General features: G+C 40.6%; 1 non-coding gene across 1 annotated transcript; it reads right to left on the bottom strand.

The window, feature by feature from the left end:
- Window positions 1-10,601: 10,601 nt before the first annotated feature.
- LOC141597773 (small nucleolar RNA R71) lies at window positions 10,602-10,708 on the bottom strand. Its single transcript, XR_012522990.1, has one exon. It is a non-coding gene; the product is annotated as a small nucleolar RNA R71 (small nucleolar RNA).
- Between the last annotated feature and the right edge of the window lie 932 nt (window positions 10,709-11,640).

Raw genomic sequence — 11,640 nt, 5'->3', positions numbered from 1 at the left:
AAGTGAAACCTAGACGGGAATGAATTCGCTAACCTAACTAACCTTGACCAACTGAAACGATATTATGCTTAGTGTAGGACAAAACACGCGCCTCGCGTAACACTCACGTGCCGCTCATGCGACACAAAATAAAAATGGCCCTTGGCCCGCTGAAGTAAAGCTCATGTCACCTTGCTCTTGCATTTTAACAATTCGTCATCCTCATATCATCAAATAAATTGAGTTGTATTTTAGGAGTAAGTAAAACTCATGCTTATTTTCTAGTTCACTACAAGCTCTTGCTTAGAACAATTATTCTTTTACATTTACTCGAACTACGCGCAAGGGTTTTATTTCATTTTTTAAATGAATACATAGGCAATCCTTCATAGGATACAACCCATTATTTTAAATGTAAATAGAAGGACATTTGCATTTGTATTTGAAATTCGACAAGAATAATAAAAGAAAAATCACAATAGTTTCATAACTAATTAATGTTTTATTCATCTCTTCCATACATAATAATAATATGCCACATAATACAAAATGCTGAAAAATAAATGCTAGGCTAGGATTCTAAAAAATCCCACCATTTATTACAAATAATAATAATAATAATAATAAATAATACTACGACTTAGGCTACTCTTCCATCTTTCCTTTCCTTTGCCGGGCGCTCTTGTGTTATCTCTGACCTAATCACCAAAGGTCTCTCCCGCGGTCTAGCCTTACCATTTCGATCAACCACCATCTCTACGACAGGAGCGGTCTTTGGTTTCTTCGACGGATGAACGACTCGGAATCCGGCCTATTCCTCCCCCCTCAGTCAAATACTTCTGGTTCTCCTTTGCTACCTCACGAATCTTGTAGTCAACAGGCTCGCGCTTCATCAATTTCTCGCGCTCCTCGGAAATAGTAGCCTTCCTCTATTGCAAGTATGAATCCGATACCCATAAGAAGCCAACAGGAGAGATTATGAACCACATGTTCCTTGATAGGTGCATTTTGTATAGTCTTTTTAGCCTATTTTAGCACGTATTTCTATGTACTTTCGTACTATTTATATTGCATTTTACCCCCGAATTGACTACTTTGGTTCGTTTTGTAGAAATGAACGCGAAAGTAGTGGAGTCGTACCATTTTCGTCCTTTTTGCATGCATTTTGAGGAGACGTGATTTTCTAGAGCGAGATCTTGCATTGGGATGCGTGAAGGAACGGTCTACGAGGCAGTCGGTCACGAGTTTGAGCTGATTTGAAGGAAGAATACTCGATCGAGCTATTTTATCACTCGATCGAGTAGTTTTTAGGGCATTGGTTGGTCGATCGAGTAATATCTTACTCGATCCAATAGTGCTGGAAATTGAGGTTACTCGATCGAGTAACAATTCTGCTCGATCGAGTAGATTATCTTGAGAAATGCTCGATCAAGTGGTTTCAAACTACTCGATCGAGTGGTTTTGGCTGGCGTGGGCTTTAATTAGCCCGTGAACGTGTTTTAGCTTATGGACTTAGTAGTTTTTCTATTTAAACGCACGCTTACTAGGTCATTAGCTATCTAATCTATTCATTATCTAAGTTTTATTTTATTATTCATCTTTCACAGTAAAGACTGCGCTTCTCTTTTCCCTTCACTGTAACTTTGTTTTCGGGGTTATTTAGCTCGGATTTGTTTGTTCTTTACGCCGGATTCTTGCGATTGTAATCTCTTTCTCCGTTATTAATATTAATCTTTCTTTTATCCATCTTAATTGCTTGTTTTGCTTCCTTTTAATTTCTGCCCTAATTACTTTTTATGCAATTTGATTATTGTTTTATCATGTTGAATATTAGTTATTTATTTGTTATTAGTATTGACAGTATTAATAGCATGAGTAGCTAATCTGTTTCATGTTGGGATTAGGGGATCTATGGTAGAAATGTGACGATGTGGTAAATAGGTTAGATGAATTATTTATGAGACTCTGTCACCATAGCAATATAACTGTATTTACCGACTTAGTTGAGTGCACGCTTCTGAGTCACCTTTTTAATATGGTTAAATTTAATCCTGGATCAGATGATTGGACTAAATAGACTTGCTATGAACAGTAAACTACCCTGACGAGGATGGAAGTTAAGTTAGTGGTAATTTAGGATAGAAAGTGGACCGGAAGGACCTTTCCATATCCGTCTCGCAGTAATTTATCTAAGTTGTTTACATTTGAGTCACTGGACTACCGTAGTGAACCGAAATCCTGACATGTCCCCTCTCTATTGATAGTTTATTCCTATTTTCTGCCTTAATTGCTCTTTCCTTATTTCTCTTGCCTTAAAGCTTTTAGTTTAGGAAATCATATTACAACCCCCCCCCCCCCTCATTTGTGACCAAATAGACGGACTCTTACAGATATCTTACCTCCCTGAGGAGATCGGCCTGACTTCTCTAGCTATATAGTTAGTTTAGTTAGTTATTTTTGATAGGTATACGACAACCCTGTCAAATTTTGGCGCCGTCGCCGGGGAGGCAATTGCCCTATCTGTCTTTGTTTCGTTTATTTTATCCGTCTCAGAGAATTTTTATTCCTTGAGGCAGTTCTTATTTATTTTCTTTCAGTGTTGTGTATGACCAGGTCACACAGGTTTGAGTTAGTTTCAGCTGATTCTGAGCTAGAGAGACTGTTCAGGTATAGACTCCGTCTGCAAAGAGAATCACGAAAGGAAGACTTGAGTACTTTCGAAACAGAGCTTCAGCATTTCCTTTTTACAGAAAATCCATCTTTTGAAGAAGATACGTCCAGTTCTGTAAGCCAACCAGTAAAGATGCCGAACATTGCCAGTCACTCGGAGCCTAAAGCATCATCAATTCCAAAGGGTTTCAATATCCAGACTGAGGATGGGAATACATTTGATATCCGTCCGTCCTATATCAATCTAGTGGAGAGAAATCTCTTTAGAGGTGTGGCAGGTGAAGACCCGAGGAAGCATATGGAGGTCTTTACGGACTACTGTTCTACTATCCCCGCCACAAAAGGGGTAATTCAAGACAAGATTAAGGAGGTTCTGTTTCCTTTTTCTTTGACTGACTCGGCCAGGGAGTGGCTGACTGATTTGGACCGCACGGCCGCGGGGGTCACAGACTGGGAGACCCTTGCTCTTGCTTTTTATAAGAGATATTTCCCTCCACAGCGCACTAATCAGCTGTGTTGGGGCTGGTGTCCTTAACAGTTAGTGCAAGGACTTATATATCTCTAAAAGGATCAAAGGGCATACTTTTGGTATTATTATCAGTTGATCCACGTTTATCAATAACGGTTGGCTTGCTAGATAAGTTTGACGTTATTGTCATACAGATGGCGGTGATCAACTAGTCCCTAAAAGTCACACCTATAGGATACGTTTGAGAGATGTGACGGTATGAAAATACAGTCATGTAGATGCCAAAATTGACTAACCAGTTAGTCCGAGTTATTTGACTAATAATAAGTCAAAATGTGATGTTGAGATATTTTATTTAATACGGATTAAATAATAATGGCTAAGGCGAATTAAGCAGTTAATTCGTAAATTGAATATAAGCGTTTTATATTTAATTAAATGTATATTGAATATAATTATACGATATTGTCTTTGTCGGACATGTATTAATAATTCAACTAACCCGTCTTATTAGTTGATGTTTTAATAACCGATAACCGATGACGATTTATAATTAAACCGTGTCATATACATTTAGCACATTTCGGGTCGTACCATGAGTTAAAAATAAGAGAAAGTGGAAAGCCCACTCTCTCCAAAAGGGCTCACGGCCGAACCATAGACAAAAGAGAGCTCTCTCTCTTTTGTTAACCTAAGGCTAATTCATTTGTTAGAAAATTAGGGTTTTGGGAATTATCTCTCTCAAAATTCTAGATCTCTCATCTAACCAAAACTCACAAAACAATCCTCTCAATATTGCAAGGCAATTAGAGGATTAAATCTAGCACAAGGGCATTTCTCAGACGGTCTTGGGTGTAATAATTAGGAGGAGGTCTACTTTGATCTCTCATTGCCATTTTGCACTAGGACCGAAGGTTATTTCTAATCTTTATCGTTTCCTTGTTATTTTCGTTTTATGACTATAAATTACATATGAAATTTGCGTTATAATCCTACAATTAAAGGGTATTATACGGATATTACCCCTCAAGTGGTATCAGAGCAAGGCCACGTAATTTTTCCTATGTAATTTTCATTAAACGATATGAATCGATGATTTTTTGTTCAAAAAAATTGTCACGGCAGCCACAATTTTTTCACGGCAGAAATTTTTTTGTTGCTGCGTTTTTTTTGGTTCATTGGGAACCGTGTATTGCATACACGGCGTTGGTTGTTTTTTTGTTTTCATTTAGATCTTTGCATAATGTTTTGTAATCGATATTCATTGCAATATGCGAAAGATCCATTAAATGTTTGCATAAAATTTCGTGTGGCACAAAATTTTTGTCTTGGCAAATTTTTTTTTGGAAAACCGTGTTGGCCTTCATGTTCACGGTCTGATTTTCTGTTTTTTTTTTTTGCATCGTTTTGCGTGCTACACAATTTTGTTAGATCAATCGATCTCTTGTTTTCATTCTTGAGGGAGATCAATTATGCAAGTGCATTGAGTCTACACGTTAAAATGAATTTTAAATAGACTTAAATCACCTCGATGAGTTGCTTATTTCGTTTTGTTTTTCTTTCTTTTTCAGTGTAGATCACGAACTTTTAAACTGCAAATAACAAATGGCTGGTTCTACTGATAACCCAATGCCAAGTACCACATTGGACCGTGAGTCCTGGCTTCGGATCTTCATGAATCAAATGAATCAGTCTACTCGACTGAAGAATGATGGATCAAACTTCGAGAGGCGGGAGGCGGCATTACGGAATGCTGCCGCTGCCGATGGGAAGCTCAAATATCTATTAGAGCCCCTCCCGGCAAACCCGATCCCACGGCTAGAGTCTGCTTTGAAATCACCAAGTTTAATGATTTCTGTATGGAAGCGGGTGCGATTAAAAACGTACTCATTTTTGCAATGGAATCCAATTTGCAGAAACGCTTCATAGCCCATGGTGCAAACAAGATTTTTACCACGCTCACTAAGGAATTCTCGAAAGCACCGAGAATCGTAACCTATGAGCATACCACTCGCTTCTTTGATGCGAGACTCCAGAAGGGCCAACCGGTTAGCCCACACATTCTCAGCATGATTGAGAATGTCGAGAAGCTGGAGACCTTTGATTGTAACATCAGCGAGAACATTGTTATCGACCGCATGCTTCATTCACTCCACGATGGTTTTTCGCAATTTAGAGCGAATTACTATATGAATGATTTGAAGAAAACCCCACATGAATCGCACTCCCTTCTCGTACGGGCACCGAGAAGGACATGAAGTTCAGTGGGAGCTTGAAACAGGATGTTCTCGTTGTGTCGAACAAGGGGAAAGGTAAGGGCAAAGCTCGGCAAACCTAGCGAGGGTAAACCGAAGTTCAAGAAGTCGGGTTCGGGTAAGAGTGGGCCTGGTGAGTCGAGCACCTCATCAGGCGCGACAAAGAGCAAGAATGATAACATGGAGTGCCATCATTGCCACAAGACTGGGCATTGGAGGCGTACATGTCCTGTTTATCATGAGGACTTAAAGGCAGGTCGTGTTAAACCTGTTGGTATGTCTTCTCTCTCTTCTACTTTTATTCATATGATTGAGATTAACCACGCAAGTTACGGAACTTAGGTACTTGATACTGGTTGTGGTTCTCATCTGTGTAATCATGTGCGGGGCTCAAACATCGAACCCCTCGTAAAGGATGAGGTGGACTGCGTGTTGGGAATGGAGCAAGAGTGGCTGCCATCTCAAAGGGGACATATGTGATCCAGCTTCCTAGCGGATTTGAGTTGTCATTATATGACTGCTATTATGTACCTAGTCTTTCGAAAAACATTATTTCAGTTTCTGCACTTGATAAACTTGGTTTTTCATTTGTAATAGAAAATAATACTTGCATTTTCTCATTACACGATATGATTTACTGACAAGCGATCTCCATGAACGGAATTTATGTTTTAGATCAGACCACGGAAATATTACACGTAATGAATAAAAAGTTAAAGGTTGGTGACAAAGATCAAACGTATCTATGGCACTGCCGTATGGGACACATTAATGAGAAACGCGTAAAACAGCTCATCAAAAATGGAGCTATCTCGGCCTTTGATTTTCAATCATTTGGCACGTGTGAATCATGTCTCATCGGTAAGATGACTCGGATTTCCTTCAAAGGTGTTGGAATGCGCGCTGCTGACCTATTAGGACTCATACACACGGATGTATGTGGACCTATGTCAATCACCGCACGAGAAGGCTATAGGTATTTCATCACTTTCACGGACGATTTAAGTAGATATGGCTATGTCTACTTAATGAAGCATAAAAGTGAATCCTTTGATAAATTCAAAGAATACCAAATAGGGTACAGAACCTATTGGGTAGAAAGATTAAAACACTGCGTTCGGATCGTGGTGGCGAGTATCTTTCTCACGAGTTTGATCAACACCTTAAAGACTCGTGGATTGCCCTACGATTAACTCCACCTGGAACACCTCAATTGAATGGTGTGTCCGAACGGAGAAATCGAACACTACTTGATATGGTTCGATCCATGATGAGTCACACCGTGTTGCCCGACTCATTGTGGGGTTATGCTCTTCTCAAACCTCTAATACTTAACCGAAGTCCGTCTAAAGCTGTTGACAAGACTCCATATGAACTATGGAAAGGAACGGTCCCTAACTTGTCCTTTATACGGGTTTGGGGCTGCGAGGCTTATGTCAAGTGGAGACACGAGGATAAGCTCGGCCCGCGATCGGTCAAGACATACTTTATAGGTTATCCTAAAGGAACGCTTGGTCATTACTTTTATTCGCCAACCGAACAACGTGTTTTTGTTGCGGCTAGTGCGACATTCTTAGAGAAGGAATTTCTCGAGAATGCAAAGAGTGATAGAACCTTCGAATCGTCGGAGATTCCCGAACCAAGTACCGAGCAACTATTGGAGGAACCTATTCCTTCAATCCCGGCTGCGGTTAACATTCCTGAGGAACCTAGGAGGTCGGGAAGAGTCTCTATTCCTCCGGACAGATACATTGGTATGGTCGAGGAACATGACATAGATGACGTTCTACTCTTAACGAGTAGTGAACCCGCAACCTATAAAGGTGCCATGACCGATTCGACTCAAAGCTATGGCTTGAGGCCATGCAATCCGAGATGGACTCCATGTATGAGAACAACGTGTGGGATCTTGTTGACTTACCTGCTAAGGTTCGTCCCCTTCAATGCAAATGGCTTTACAAGATAAAGCATTCTGTGGAAGGTCAACAAGATATCTACAAAGCATGACTAGTTGCTAAAGGTTTCACCCAAGTGCCAGGTTTGCACTACGATGAGATTTTTGCACCCGTAGTCATGCTGCGTTCCATTCGGATTATCTTAGCGATTGCCGCTTTTCATGACTATGAAATTTGGCAAATGGACGTGAAAACCGCCTTCTTAAACGGCTTTTTGGAGGAAGAGTTGTACATGGTACAACCCGAAGGTTTCATCGATCCTGAACATCCTAAGAAAGTATGCAAACTTAAGCGTTCCATTTATGGACTTAAGCAAGCATCAAGGAGTTGGAATCATCGCTTCGACCAAGTGATAAAAGAGAATGGATTTACTCGATCGGTCGAGGAACCATGTCTGTATATCAAGTCGAGTGGGAGCAAGATTGTCTTCCTAATATTGTATGTTGACGACATACTCATGATTGGGAATGACATACCTCTCTTAACTTCGGTGAAAGTATGGTTGAAGAACCATTTCCAGATGAAAGATCTGGGTGAGGCACAAAGAATTCTGGGCATCCGTATCTATCGAGATAGATCACGACGGATGTTATCTCTCGATCAGAGTCTTACATAGACAAAGTCCTAGAGAGATTCAGCATGACTAACTCCAAGAAGGGGTTTCTTCCTATGGCTCCAGGGGTGCATTTGAGCAAGTCTCAGGCACCAGAGACACCGGAAGAGAAAGAGCGCATGGCACGGATTCCTTATGCTTCGGCTATAGGATCAATCATGTATGCCATGATATGCACACGTCCGGACGTGGCATATGCATTGAGTATGAGAAGTCGATTCCAACAAAGATCCGGGTGAATCACATTGGCTGGCTGTCAAGAACATTCTTAAGTACCTCCGGAGGACTAAAGATTGGGCATTGACTTATGGAGGCTCTCAAAAGCTATGCGCAACCGGTTACGCAGATGCTAGCTTCCAAACGGATCGAGATGACTCGAAATCTCAGTCTGGATTCGTTTTTACTCTTAATGGCGCTGCAGTCAGCTGGAAGAGTTCGAAACAAACTGTTACAGCAGATTCTACGACTGAGTCCGAGTACTATGCCGCGTCTGAAGCTACAAAGGAAGCGATATGGATGCGTCAATTCTTACATGGGCTATCTGTAGTGCCTAGTTCGAATGACCCGATCACCATCTATTGCGACAATAGTGGTGCCATCTTCCAAGCTAAGGAGCCAAAGTCTAGCAACAAGTCTAGACATGTACAACGGAAAGCTCATCTAATCCGAGATTACGTGGAGCAAAAGGAAGTAGTGATAGAAAAGATTGCTACAGATGATAACATAGCAGATCCTCTCACTAAAGCATTACGACAAGATAAGCATGAAGGGCACGTTAATTCCATGGGAATTATACGTGTTCCTAAGTTGTAGTACTATTTTATGGATTAGATTCATTCGCTTTTGTACTCTATACAACATCATCGTTTTGATATTTTATATATATTTTGTTTTTCATGTGGAATTGTACGACAATTTTTGAACACCACAAAGTGAACTGAACAAACATTATATTTTTCAGTCCTTAATTGCCCACATGAGCTGATAACTCTGGCAATTATTTTGTGACGTTGGTTGATGGTGGGTTCAACGAGCCATAAGTCAACCGGTTGACTGACCAATCACAGAGGCGATTTATACGGATATTTCGTAGGACACAATTGTGACATCGACGTGGAGTCCTAAATGTTTTATAACATTCGTTGCCCGGTCGTGGATAGGACCTCCATGGTGATCCTAAGAGTCGATTCTTTTAACTATCGACTGTCTCTTGAGACTAAGGCAGATTTTGGGTGACTTTGGTTTCTTTCTCACGGTCATCCGTAACGAGGGGCCAAGTAGATTTTTTCTGGTCATTTCATGCTTTGTGCTTAGATCGGAAGGAGTTCGAGTTGAAGGAAATATTCAGCCTTTATCGGTACTCGATATTTCTCGGGGCCACTCGAGGAGTCAGAATCGAAATGCATGGCCATGCTCGGATACGGATTCGTTTTATCGGTTAAGTTACTCTCTAGTCGTGGAAACCACTCTTGATCCAGATCGATTGTAAAATACGACCTTTGTGGATCCGGATCCGCAAATTGTTTTACATTGAGTGGGAGAAATTTTAAATGAATATGAGAATCGGTTATCGCACATACACTTGTACGGACAAGTGGGAGTTTGTTGGAGCTTGTGTCCTCGAGTTAGTGCGGATAACGTCATTGCACATACACTTGTACGGACAAGTGGGAGCTTGTTGGGGCTGGTGTCCTTAACAGTTAGTGCAAGGACTTATAAATCTCTAAAAGGATCAAAGGGCATACTTTTGGTATTATTATCAGTTGATCCACGTTTATCAATAACGGTTGGCTTGCTAGATAAGTTTGACGTTATTGTCATACAGATGGCGGTGATCAACTGGTCCCTAAAAGTCACACCTATAGGATACGTTTGAGAGATGTGACGGTATGAAAATACAGTCATGTAGATGGCAAAATTGACTAACCAGTTAGTCCGAGTTATTTGACTAATAATAAGTCAAAATGTGATGTTGAGATATTTTATTTAATACGGATTAAATAATAATGGCTAAGGCATGATTAAACGATTAATTCGTAAATTGAATATAAGCGTTTTATATTTAATTAAATGTATATTGAATATAATTATACGATATTGTCTTTGTCGGACATGTATTAATAATTCAACTAACCCGTCTTATTAGTTGATGCTTTAATAACCGATAACCGATGACGATTTATAATTAAACCGTGTCATATACATTTAGCACATTTCGGGTCGTACCATGAGTTAAAAATAAGAGAAAGTGGAAAGCCCACTCTCTCCAAAAGGGCTCACGGCCGAACCATAGACAAAAGAGAGCTCTCTCTCTTTTGTTAACCTAAGGCTAATTCATTTGTTAGAAAATTAGGGTTTTGGCAATTATCTCTCTCAAAATTCTAGATCTCTCATCTAACCAAAACTCACAAAACAATCCTCTCAATATTGCAAGGCAATTAGAGGATTAAATCTAGCACAAGGGCATTTCTCAGACGGTCTTGGGTGTAATAATTAGGAGGAGGTCTACTTTGATCTCTCATTGCCATTTTGCACTAGGACCGAAGGTTATTTCTAATCTTTATCGTTTCCTTGTTATTTTCGTTTTATGACTATAAATTACATATGAAATTTGCGTTATAATCCTACAATTAAAGGGTATTATACGGATATTACCCCTCAAGCTGAGGGCCAAGATTACAAGTTTCAAGCAAGCACCTGATGAAACTTTCTATGAAGCATGGTGCCGTTTCAAGAGGTTGGTGAGGTCTATTCCTCACCATGGTTTTGATCCGGGATTCCTGTCCAATCAGTTCTACAATGGGCTATACGATGATCACAAAGCCTTACTTAATGCATCATCTAACGGAAGATTTCAAAAGAACACCGACGATGATAAGGGATGGGCTCTTATTGAAGAGATGGCGACCCACTGTGCTGAGTATGGAAACCCGAGGGATGGAATTAGAACAGTTCATGCAGTCGATAAGCAAGTTGTGGCTCAGCTGGAAGCCAAGAATGCTAGGTTTGATAAGTTGGAGCTGCATTCTGCTGGGGAGCCTCAGACGGTCCATTTGCTTACTAGAGGGGAGACCGTCACATGTGAGAGATATGGAAGCAACGACGGTCACACTGCTATTGGCTGTCTTACAGAGAAGGAACATGTCCTTGCTTTTCAACAATACAGGCAAGGAGAGGGTTCCAACTATAACAACCAAGGGGCAGTCCATCCTTATTTGAGGTGGACAAGTCAAAATGTGCTCAATCCTACCCCTCCTCCTCCGCAGCAGTAGCTATATGTCCCTCCTTATAAGGCTCAACATGGCTTTCAGAAGCCTCCTTCCTTTCCTATACCTAATCAAGGTGCATCATCTTCTGGTGGGATTAGTGAGCTAGGTGAGTTAAAGACGATGTTGCAGTCTTTGACAAAGCAGTGGCAGTTGAGTGATCAACAAAAAGATGCATCTATAAGGGCACTTGAAACTCAAGTTGCCCAGTTAGCCGCGAACCAGTCCACAAGGAAACCGGGACATTTACCGTCACAAGCCGATAAGAATCCACATGAGACGGTGAATTTAATCAATTTGAGGAGCGGTTATACATATGAAGGACCGAAATCAGACCCGGGGAAGGAAATTATTGCTGATGAACAGTGTTCTGTTGAAGAAAAGGAGCTGAAGACAAAGAAAGTACTCGATCGACTGATTACTGGGGGTCGAT

This window comes from Silene latifolia, chromosome 8, assembly GCF_048544455.1.
Source record: "Silene latifolia isolate original U9 population chromosome 8, ASM4854445v1, whole genome shotgun sequence".
Lineage (NCBI taxonomy): Eukaryota > Viridiplantae > Streptophyta > Magnoliopsida > Caryophyllales > Caryophyllaceae > Silene > Silene latifolia.
This window is presented reverse-complemented; position numbering and strand designations above follow the sequence as displayed.